General features: G+C 32.1%; 3 non-coding genes across 3 annotated transcripts; all 3 read left to right on the forward strand.

Moving 5' to 3' along the window:
- The first annotated feature begins 3,377 nt into the window (after nucleotides 1-3,377).
- LOC132284473 (small nucleolar RNA Z278) lies at nucleotides 3,378-3,494 on the forward strand. Its single transcript, XR_009472289.1, has one exon. It is a non-coding gene; the product is annotated as a small nucleolar RNA Z278 (small nucleolar RNA).
- Nucleotides 3,495-3,593: 99 nt separating this feature from the next.
- Nucleotides 3,594-3,696, forward strand: LOC132284545 (small nucleolar RNA snoR97). The gene has a single exon (XR_009472311.1). It is a non-coding gene; the product is annotated as a small nucleolar RNA snoR97 (small nucleolar RNA).
- Nucleotides 3,697-3,984: 288 nt separating this feature from the next.
- Nucleotides 3,985-4,048, forward strand: LOC132284605 (small nucleolar RNA U49). Its single transcript, XR_009472322.1, has one exon. It is a non-coding gene; the product is annotated as a small nucleolar RNA U49 (small nucleolar RNA).
- The last annotated feature ends 8,709 nt before the right edge of the window (nucleotides 4,049-12,757 follow it).

Raw genomic sequence — 12,757 nt, forward strand, 5'->3', positions numbered from 1 at the left:
TGGACGAATGTGGTATAATCGCCTTAGCGATTACTTGCTTAAAGAAGGGTATGTGAACAGTCATATTTGTCAATGCATTTTTATTAACAAATCAGAATTTGGTTTTGTTATTGTTGCAGTATATGTTGATGATCTGAATCTTGTGGGAACATTGGATGAAATCGAAAAGACGGCCACTTATTTAAAGAAAGAATTCGAAATGAAAGATCTCGGAAAGACAAAATTCTGCCTTGGGCTGTAGGTTGAATATTTTTCGAGCGGTATTCTCATCCATCAATCAACATATACAAAAAAGATTCTAAAACATTTTCATATGGATAAAGCCTATCCATTGAGCTCCCCAATGATTGTCCGATCACTTAACATCAAGAAAGATCATTTTCGTCCTCGAGAGGATGATGAAGAACCCCTTGGTCCTGAAGTGTCTTATCTTAGTGCGATTGATGTCTTTTATATCTTGCAAGTAGCACAAGACCTGACATAATTTTTCCTGTCAATTTATTAGCAAGGTACAGTTCTGCACCAACTCGCAGACATTGGAATGGAATCAAACACATATTGCGATATCTTCATGGTACAACTAATATGGGATTATTTTATTCAAAAGCATCAAATCCTCAATTAGTTGGATATGCTGATGCCGGCTATCTCTCTGACCCACATAAAGCCTATTCACAAATAGGATATGTGTTTACCTGTGACGACACTGCTATATCATGGCGATCAATGAAACAGATAATGATTGCAACTTCTTCAAATCATTATAAGATACTCGCAATTCATGAGGCAAGCAGGGAATGCATTTGGTTGAAATCAATGATCCAACATATTCGAACAACATGTGGTCTCTCATCAATAAAAGATAGCCCAACAGTATTATATGAAGATAATGCGGCATGCATTGCATAGATGAAAGAATGGTATATTAAAAGTGACAGGACCAAGCACATCTCACCAAAATTCTTTTATGCACATGAACTCCAGAAAAAGGGTGATATTGATATTTAAAAGATACGTTCATGTGAAAATCTAGCAGATCTATTCATTAAAACGCTTCCAACTACAACATTCAAGAAGCTGGTGCACAATATTGGAATGTGTCAACTAAAGGATCTTTATGATTGATCTAATAAGGGGGTGCAATTGATCGAAGAGGTATTGGTATACTGTACTCTTTTTCCTTCGTCCAAGTTTTATCCCACTCGGTTATCCTGGTAAGGTTTTAATGAGGCAGTTTTTAATCTATGCAATACCATTTTCAGATACATAAGAGTACTGTACTCTTTTTCCTTCGCTAGGGTTTTGTCTTACTGGGTTTTCCTTAGCAAGGTTTTTAACAAGGCATATTCTTAATGTAGTATTGTGGACCCCAAGGGGGAGTGTTATGTATATATATATAATGGAAGTGGGGCCCACAATGAAGTATGTCATCCATGACATCACAATTTAAAGCTTACAGAGGAAGATTTTAGTAGTGGCTTTTTAGGGAAGCTAATTCCTGCGCCTATATATATGGCCATACATATGTACTGCTGGGACGTGTTTTGTAATAACAAATTTTCATTCTCTCTGTCTCTCTTCCATTCTCTCTCTCTCCATCTCTTTATATTACTCTCTTTATATATATATATACACACACACACATATATTTTATTATAAAAAAAAAAAAAAAAACCCAACCCAGTTTTAAAAATGTGCAAATAAAATCCATCAATTTCACCCTATAGTTTTGAAAGTGTGCATTAAAGACTTTTTGTTCGGAGAAATGAATTGTGTGCTAGGTAAAAAGAAGAATTGCGCTAGTTGAAAAGATGATAATACCTTCAAAGATGTTGTTTACGATCCTCAAAACGCCAACGTTTTATGCTTGAAGCCCCCCATTGGATAATTCCTAAAACAAGTCGACTGCAAAACTCTTCAAACCCAGTAAAAAGAATGATATTGGAGGATGTTAATGGTAAATGGTATGACTCTAAGGGCTTTGTTTGGTATAATTTTTGCTTCTGCTTTTAGGTAAAAGAGAAAGAGAAGTAGAAGCTATCTCTTTCATTTGGCTTATGTGTTAGTGTTTGAATATTGTATTTTTAAAGAGTTTCTAATGCCAAAACTAAATGTTTGGCAAAATATTTGTTGAAACTCTTTTATTACTGAAATAACTATTTTGCCCTTAAAAAGAATGTTATTTTGGATTGTTTGGTAACATAAGTATTTAACTGTTTTTTCATACCCAACTCTTTTCTAAGTAACAAATAAACTTTCAATGTAATCAAATTTAATTTCACACCAACGCGCAGTAACTTAAACGATATTAGCCTCTTATTTCACAAAGAGAGGTCTCAGAAGAGACAAGTGTGTGTGAATACCAATTAGGAAAAAAAATATAATTAATTTCACATACCAACGTATATTGTGCTTAAAAAAAAAAGTACCAATTTCATCTCATTGTTAATATGATGAAATAAAATATTTATCTAGACATAAGTTTTGGATAACTCCCAATATATTTTCTCTGTCAGTCAAGTAATATTTATCTACAAAATAATAAATTCACGGATAATAATAAATCATTATCCAAACCAAAAGCACCCTAACCTAATATTTTGAAGTTAGAACAGAAGCTCACCTAGTAAGCATTTCTGTAGGTAAAAGCAACCTAACAAAAAAAAAATTGGGATTTGAGAAAAAAATTTATCCATGAAAAAAATTGGATTTTGATACCTAATCAGCAATATATTGAATAAATAGAAAAATTAAAGAATTAAGTCAAATGGAGGGGGGAAAATAAAGTCAAATGGAGGTGGATAGCTTGTTCAAGCGAAAAGGAAAAAAAAAAAAAAAAAACCCATATTCTTGCATTGTTGGATGTCAAAGATGGGATGTTTAGTTCAAATTATAGAGCCAAACTATGATAGACTGTTAGACTTATATTACAGGACATCAATTTTTCATTATATATTGGGTTAATTTCTAAAAACTCCCACTACTTTTAAAAAATGATCATTAAACCCCCACCAATTTTAAATACTCCTAATAATATTACAACGTTGTGATTTTACCCCAATTCTGTCAAATGGGCCATTAACCCAGCGCGTGGTTAACAATTGCTTTGCCAATGTGACTTTATGACGAAAATACCCCTGGTGTAACATGTGCAAACAAGTGATATATATTTATATGTATTATTCCGAAAATACCCCCAAGCATCTCTTCTCTCCTCCATGCCTGAAAGTGTTTCGAAAGCCATGTTGTCCTCGATCTCGCCTGCCCTGCCGTCCTTGACCTTTTTGAGTCATTTTACCATTCTTTTGATAAAAAAAATACTACTAACATCTTTTGCATATTAAATATGCCTAAAATCAATTTGTTATATTGTAGGTGCTAAGGATGATCTAATCCAAGTTGTTTGAGGTGCAGCAGATCTAAGTCTTTGCTCTGCAGAAAGAACTTACTTGGTGAAGCTGCATTCACATGATATTACTAGATTTTACTGAGGCCCCTATTAATCTTGATGATTATGTGTCTCACTTTATTACTAATCTATTTGTAAATTGTTTGCTTTCTCGATTAAGTTTTAACTATATTCTTACCCTTTTAATAAATTATGGGTGTAGAATTTGAAACAACTCATAAATTGTGTGTTGTCATCAGCTTCTCTTTCATATTATGAGCTTGGAGTCAAAAAAGGGCACCACATCTAATAATAGTGCCCTTCATATACATAATATTGATTAGAATCGGGGATTGGAATGTTTATTGATAGAAACAGATGGGGTTCATATATATATATATATACACACACAGACACAGTACACACATTCATCTGTTTGATTTTAGTATATGTAACCCTCTTATTCAATGGTTTAGAAGTGGTTTGGACTTTTAAGTACTAGGGTTTTAGAGTTAATTCAGGTGTATGTAAAGAAGGGTTTTTTATATTGTTGGTGTAAGTTTAAAGTTAATGTTGTTATATTAATACATATATACACCCTGTGAGGAAGAAAGCCCATGCATAGGAAATGTCATTTGACACTTTAACAGCAGTGGAACAAATTACCTCTTTTTCAATGTCGGCGCATGAGATCGAGGACGGTAGGGCAGGCGAGATCGAGGGCAGTCTTGGCACGGACGACGACATCGAAGGCATTTCCAGGGAGGGAGAGGTTGATGTCAGACCGCGTCGCTGCTCGTTGCCAAAGAGATGACTATTACAGCCACTGCTCTTCAATTTGTTCACACCCAGTTCAAAGTCATTCTCTCCGTCAACGTTTTCCACCGTCGGTAACAACAAACCCACTTCTCTAGTCCTTCACTTCACCGGAGATTGAGAAATCCCAATGGTCGACGCTCTGAAACTCATCGGAATAGTTGGGTTTTCATGTCGAGGACGTTTTAATGTCCAGTACAACTACTACGGTGGTTTTGTGCTAAAGGATAATATTGTAATTTCAAAAATATGATTTTTTGGTTTTGTAAATAAAAGGGAATATAATAAGGGTAATTTAGTCATTTCACATAGTCAATTAATAGAATTGGGGTAAAATGATAACATTGTTATATTGTTGGGGGGTTTTTTAAACTTATGGGGATTTAATGATCATTTTTTGAAAGTAGTGGGAGTTTTTAGAAATTAACCTTTATATATTTTAGAAAACAATAATGTCACAAAAGAGGATATACCAAACAGGCACCAAGAACATCAAACAACTAGAAGGACCAAACCACTTATTTATACACATATATATTGACCCTCCAACCAGTACAGCAGTGGTTTCTAAGCCATTTCACTTCCATCTCCTTCGTAAAAGACATACGAAACTTCATAGTGCAAAACTCAAACATTCAAGTTTTTCTTCTATATGCTAATATCAATAACCAATGGTTCTTCACTTTCTGGAATCGGCCCTTTCTCCCGTAAACTAAAATATTCCCCTTTTTCATGCTTTCATAATGAAGGACGAAAAAACGGATGAAGATCGGCTAGGGGAGCAGACCTTGACAGAACAATCAACATATTTACTGGATATGATGATAAACTTTCAGATCGCCTGTGCTTGAGTTGTAAAAATTGTCCTTTGAGTTGTGTTAGGGTTTTGGAAGAAGACGCCTTTTTATAATGGCATATATTGTAATTTTATTTTCTCACTACCTAAATAAGAGGGTACGCTTGAAATATGTGTTTGGAAGAAGAAGTTTCTCTAAAATGCTCTTCTAAAATTCAAAAGCTCTTCTAAAAAATTAGCCTAATATTACTCAAAATAACTTTCAAGTCCAAAAAAACCAAAAGCAACGTTTGAAAAGACAATCCAAACAGGCCCTTAAGTGGTTGTTAGAAAGATTTCTCAATCATATTTCTCATATCTCTGTTCTCTAGTGCTACATCAGATTTGAACTCATAGTTCTAAAGAAAAATTGAAAGCTTCTCTCAATTGTCAATGGAGTCCTGTTGGAATATCTTCACATATGAGTTTGGCTCTTCTGCTACGCAGTACTCGGATCTGAGCTCGCCGGTTGAGACTGGTTTAGGCTGTGAGAATCAGAAATCTTGGCCTATGTTTGGTTCTCCTCAATCGACACTATGTGGAGTGATTAGTGGGTGTGGTTGCAAGAAATGTTCAACTCGTTTAATTTTCCTCTTCTTTAGTTGCTTATCGCCGTCGTTGGAGTCCGATAAAGATGTCAAAGCATCAGGCATGTGTGTCTCGCACCGAGTCTGACACGGCGGCGACTCAGAATCGTCTTCTTAATTTCGAAGTTGTACCTAACATTCCGGTGACGAATGCTCCGTTGCAGGTCACACTTCTGCGCAGCAGTGACGGCAACACGGCGTGCAAGATCTGCCTTTGACGGCCTTCCCTTCTTCCTTTTCATGATCTGACCCATCTTTTTTCTTTCCTTACTTTCTCTCTGTACACTTTCTCTCACTAAACTGACTGTCTGTCTCTCCTCATTTTCAATCCATTCTTCCAAGCCACGACGGCGACACTCCAGAATTCGACCCACCTTGATTCATGGTGTTGAGGCTTTTTCGGGCATAATTCGAAGATGCGGAGAGAGAAAATATTAAAAAATGAAAATTATTTAGGAGTAAAAAGAGACTTTAGAGAGGAGAGAGAGAAAAATAGAAATTATTTAGAGAGATAAAAAGCCAAATTTGAGAGGAGAGAGAACATATTTCTATTATATATAAAGAAATAATTATTAAGAGTATTATATATTATATAGAGAAATGAGAAAAAAATGAGTAAGGGATAATTTAGGTAGTGGAAAGAGGTAATATGAGTTTGAAAGACCTTTTTTAGTCACATGATGATGCGCCTTTATTTGCACACTTTTAAAACTACAGAGGTGGAATTTAAATCTTATTTACACATATTTAAAACTAGGAAGGGGGGGTGGGGGGATTTGCACTTCATCCGACTATTGTATATGCAGTAGAAGAACCTCGTAATAAGAAAAATAATAATATTCACTTGTAAAATGTAAACATTACGTCACAAATTATTTTGGTGATACAATAAACCCAAATTACGTGTCATATGGAAATGTGTGTACTGTAAAAGAATTTCTTTGAGATAATACAGTAGATTGTGAAAGCAATTTCTTCAAGAGAATTAGTTTAGGATAGAGAGGAAAAATAGAAAAAGTAAGTTTTATTATAGAATACAATTCTAATATAATTCAATTTATGAGTCATTTCAAAAAAGGATTAAATCTTCATAATTATAAAATTCAAATTCCAACATAATTTAATAATGTTTGTTTCAGAAAGAATTAAATCTTCATCATTATATAATTCAAATTCCAGCATAATTTAGTAACTTGAATTCAATTTCTTCTAGAATTTTTGTTTTTAACATCCTCTCTCTTAAATCTCACAAAGTTATAATTTTTTTTTTCCAAAATTTCTTTGACCTACATTTTCGAAATGGATCTTTCTTGTGAATATGAGCTCTAATTTTCACAACCATCTACTTGTGTGATTAATTAGATAATTATATAATTGCTTCTTATATTTATTTTGATTTGACATTTTGTAGTTGCGGTTGAATTCTAGAGAGAGAACATGTGTGTAGTTAAAGAGAGACCCAGTAAAAATAGAATTCTGGATAGAAGCCGAGAGTATACATATACACACACAATCATAGTTAGTAAAATACGGTACGGAAAAAATACGAGTACGGAAACGTACGAGTATGATTCGATATTTATTTTAAAATAAGTTTAAAAATTCAGCAAAAAAATACGAAAACGTAAAAATAGGAATACGGATACGTACATGTATAATATGTTATACACACCAAAAATTCGGGATAAAAAATTCGGCTATATACATCTTATTATTTTCTTATATATCATATATTTGTAAGGAGGACAATAAAGAATATATAACAAATAATAAAATAAATATATTACAATTGACACTATCACAATAATCATAAAAAAAAATTCATAAGTATATAATGTGATACTCTACTAAAACATCTAAGGAGTGTGGTGATCGACAAACTTCTAAAATAATAATAATAAAGATACTAACAAAATTTAAAAGATCTCATAGTAAAATAAAAAATCTATAAATATCTACAAAAATCAATAAAAACTTATTATTCTTCAATATTATAGTGTTTCACAAGTGTGTGTGTGTGTGTATATATATATATATATATCTTTTATTACTTTGATTAAAGATCATTCATTGGAGTGCAACAATAAGAGATTAAAAAAAAAAAAAAAAAAAAAAAGTGATAGCTTGAATGTAGAACAACTTAGTAAGGGAGTGGTCACAACCATCCACAAGATTGCACAACAAATAACATTATTTTGATGGCGTGAAAGATAATGACTATACCAAGTAAAAGAGAGTAAAAAAGATGGTAGTTTGTGTTTTAGAAAAAAACACTTTTAAAAACGTTTTAATCAGCAAAGATTGAATCTTTGAATAAAAATACTTCAATTAAGGTACATTTTAAGTTACTATACCTTTTTAAGATATAAATATTAAATCTTTGAATGAAAATGTGAGGTTTTAGTTAAAATTATTCGTCACAAAGAGTGTTTTAATGAGTAAAGATTGAATCTTAGAATGAAAATACCTGAATCAAGACACCTTTTAAGTCACAAGACCTTTTTAATGTATAAGTAATGAATCTTTGAAAGAAAATGAGAGTTTCTTGTTAAACTTATTCGAGTTTCTTTTGATGTCACAAAGAGTGTTTTAATGAGTAAAGATTGAATTTTTGAATGAAAATACCTTAATTAAGGTACCTATTATGTCACTAGACCTTTTTAATGTATAAATATTGAATCTTTGAAAGAAATTAAATGAGAGTTTTTAGTTAAACATGTTCGAGTTCCCTTTGAAGTCACGAAGAGTGTTTTAATGAGTAAAGATTGAATCTTTGATTGAAAATATCTCAATCAATGTACCTTTTAAGTCACTAGACCTTTTTAAAGCACAAAGATTGAATCTTTAAAAGAAAATGAGAGTTTTGAGTTCAATTTATTCGAGTTACCTTTACAGTCACAAAGACTATTTTAACGAGTAAAGATTTAATAATTGAATGGACATACCTCAATCAAGATACCTTTGCAGTCAATAGATCATTTTTATTGTATAAAGATTGAATCTTTGAAAGGAAATGAGAGTTTTAAGTTAAAATTATTTCAGTTCCTTTGACATTACGAAGAGTGTTTTAATGAGTAAAGATTGAATATTAGAATGAAAATAACTCAATCAAGGTAACATTTAAGTCACTGGACCTTTTTAATGTATAAATATTGAATCTTTGAATGAAAATGAGAGTATTTTGTTAAACTTTTTCGAGTTTCCTTTGAAGTCACAAAAAGTTTTTTAATAAGTAAAGATTGAATATTTGAATGAAAATATCTCAATCAAGGTACCTATTATATCACTAGACATTTTTAATGTATAAAGATTGAATATTTGAAAGAAAATGAGAGTTTTTAGTTACACTTATTTGAGTTCCATTTGAAGTCACGAAGAGTGTTTTAATGAGTAAAGATTGAATCTTTGAACGAATATACTTCAATCAAAGTAAATTTTAAGTCACTAGACCTTTTTAATGTATAAAGTTTGAATCTTTGAAGAAAATGAAAGTTTTTAGTTAAACTTATTCGAGTTTCCTTTGAAGTCAGGAAGAGTGTTTTAATGAGTAAAGATTGAATCTTTGAATGAAAATACCTTAATCAAGGAACCTTTTAAGTCATTAGACCTTTTTAAAGTATAAAGATTGACTCTTTGAAAGAAAATGAAAGATTTAAGTTTAACTTATTTGAGTTCCCTTTGAGGTCACAAATAGTGTTTTAATGAGTAAAGATTGAATCTTTAAATAAAAATACCAGAATCAAGGTACCTTTTAAGTCAACGGACCTTTTTAATGTACACGTAAAGATTTTTTGAAAGAAAATGAGATTTTTTAGTTAAACTTATTCGAGTTCCCTTTGAGGTCACAAAGAGTGTTTTAATGAGTAAATATTAAATCTTTGAATGAAAATACCTCAATCATTTTTTCTTTAAGTCACTAGACCTTTTTAATGTATAAATATTAAATATTTGAAATAAAATTGGATTTTTGTGTTAAACTTATTCGAGTTTCCCTTGAAGTCACAAATAGTGTTTTAATAAGTAAAGATTGAATCTTTGAATGAAAATACCTCAATCAAGGTACCTATTATGTCACTAGAGCTTTTTAATGTATAAAAATTGAATTTTTGAAAGAAAATGAGAATTTTCAGTTAAACATATTCGAGTTCCCTTTGAAGTCACGAAAAGTGTTTTAATGAGTAAAGGTTGAATCTTTGTATAAAAATTAGAGTTTTGAGTTTATCAGAGTTTTTAATGATTCTTTGAAAGAAAATGAGAGTTTTTAGTTCAACTTTTTAGAGTTTCCTTTGAAGTCACAAATAGTATTTTATTGAGTAAAGATTGAATCTTTGAATAAAGATACTTCAATCATGGAACCTTTTAAGTCACTAGACCTTTTTAATGTATAAATATTTAATATTTGAAAGAAAATTAGAGTTTTGAGTTAAACTTATTCGAGTTTCTTTTGAAGTCACAAATAGTATTTTAATGAATATATTGTGAATCTTTGAATCAAAATACCTCAATCAAGGTATCTTTAAAATAACTAGACCTTTTTAATATATAAAGATTGAATCTTTGAAAGAAAATTAGAGTTTGGAGTTTAACTTATTCGAGTTCCCCTTTGAAGTCACAAATAGTGTTTTAATGTGTAAAGATTGAATTTTTGAATGAAAATATATCAATCAATGTACCTTTTAAGTCAGTGGACTTTTTTAATGTATAAAGATTGAATCTTTGAAAGAAAATGAGAGTTTTAAATTAAACTGTAACGATCCAAACCTGAGAGTCCGAATCGCTAATTGGTCCTTACCCGAACCCTAAGTCATTTAAGGCAATACCATCATATCCAAGATCAATACACCAATAGTACGTCATTCTAAGGTCCATAGTGATCCAAGGTAACTTCCTTTGACTTAGGAATGGTCATACCAGAAGAAGAAATAAGAAGCAAAGAGGGGCAACAAATCGGTCGATCGAAGTGGTACTTCAGTCGTCCAAATTGGCCCTATACCGGTCGATCGAAATAACTCTACCAGTTGTGAGGCTAAAGCATGGTTGGCTACTGGAAATGGTCAAAATAGATACTAGTCGACTGAAATGATATTTTGGTCGGCCGGAATGACTCTGCTGAAACAATCTTGCTGCTGATCTGGTATAAGAAAAAGGGAAATGCATAGGCCTCATTTAGGCCTTAATGCTGTCATAACCTGTCCTAACGCACTACAACACAATATAAGGTCCCCTAATCATTATCATTAAAAATGTACATTCAAAGTAGCTCACGTCCATCTCATCCATTCTAAATATCAACATAGTTCTTTACATATGTAACCTTAGAACAAACTGAATTTCTACCCATAGCATACATATCTCAAATACATTCATACATGTCCGAGGGGCATAATGAAAGATACAGGCCACAAAAATATAAATTTGTCTTTACATGATTACAAGGAATTTAATACATAAATGAGGCCGCCATGGCCATAAATACAACATCATAACATTATTGGGAATTTTAGCTTCGTCTAAGTCCATGAGTGCAAGTCATACATCCATGCTCCTCCGGTATAATGTTAAAATAAAGGGTGAGCTCAATAGCTCAGCAGGCAATGCCTAAAACACTGGTTTTGGACCCCCTTGAGTTAACAACCAAAGAACAGGAAGAAGAAGTCGGGATCATACACAAGGAATTATCAAAATCACAGTCCACATCATTCAGTTAAAAAGGTTATCATTGATGTGTGTCAAATTATACCACTCGCAATAGCACGAATCCTTATGGAATAGGGCTATATTAAGGGTGTCGATCCCACAGAGAGATGAGTGTTTACTTTTAATATCCAATTATCCGGTTTTGATTCAGAGATAAAAGATCTTTTGATTGGTTGTTTGTCATGAACATAAAAATAATATTAAACTAAATTAAGGTAAAAAGATCAGAGAAAGAGAGTCTTAGGGCTTGAATTCACCACAGAACTTTATATTATGGTCAACTGTTCAACCTTGGGATTTCAACAATTTATATATTATATAAATTAAACTCAATAAAAATCATTTAATTCAGTTTTAAAGAAAGATGTTTTATGAATTTCAACTAACTATAACCTATCTTCGGTTAGCACGAACTATCCACCTACCTACTTCTAATTAATTTTGTAGTATAATCTGTCTTTCCTAAACATAACCTATGAAAATATTGATTCATGAAAAACATTGGAACATCATTGCATGATCTCCATTATTAATAGGTTGAGAATAATTTAAGAACAATTATATCTAAGACAAGGTAATAATTATTCAAAAACTATTATTTCATTAACATACCAATTGATGTGACTCAATTGCTCATAATCATACAATCAAAATATATAAATCATTAAATTCCCAAAGTTAGAACAATCAAACCATAATACTCAGATCGGGTTACATCAATGCCCTAAGAGAGGAATTAGCTACTCATGACGACACAAGATATCATCTGTGTTATTGTGGTCTTCATCATTACGGACTGCTCTTCTCTTTCAGGATCTTCACCTTTTATAACTATAGAAACCCTAAAAGCCGCCACTAAAATAAGAGAGAATTCAGAATGACTCAAGAGAGAAAACAAAGAGAGTTTTTCTATGGCCTTGTACCTCATTTTATAGAAGAATTAACTTTGAATAACGTTTAAACGGGCTTTTAGGTCTTTTGGGGTAATTTGGGCCCATCCAAGATGAAAGATGACTTAATTAAGACAAATCCCACATCTGAAAAGTCTGACTTAACAGCAAGGGCTCGAGCCTTTTGGCTTAAACTCGAGCCTTAAGATCTAGGCTCGAGCCTTTTTGCCTTAGTTGATTTCCTTGCTTCAGTTGGATATTTGCTCGAGACTAAAGAACACAGGCTTGAGCCTTGGTGAACTTCTCCAAAATCACCTTCTTGACTCCCGACTTGCTTCAGATGACCAACAACAACTTTGTAAGCTTCGATATCAATCTTTTCATCTTAAAGTCCCGGTTTTAACCATTTCTTTGGAAAAATACCTACAAACATGAAATAAATATAAATCAGTCTAATAATGGATAGAAGTATCACTTTAGGTCTTAACATACGTATATTTAAGGGCTCAAATATGTAATATTCAGCGCTTATCACACCCCCAAA

The sequence above is a fragment of the Cornus florida genome, unplaced genomic scaffold, assembly GCF_030987335.1.
Source record: "Cornus florida cultivar Cherokee Brave unplaced genomic scaffold, ASM3098733v1 CherokeeBrave_3.0.0_Hap2_Chr01, whole genome shotgun sequence".
NCBI classification, from domain to species: domain Eukaryota; kingdom Viridiplantae; phylum Streptophyta; class Magnoliopsida; order Cornales; family Cornaceae; genus Cornus; species Cornus florida.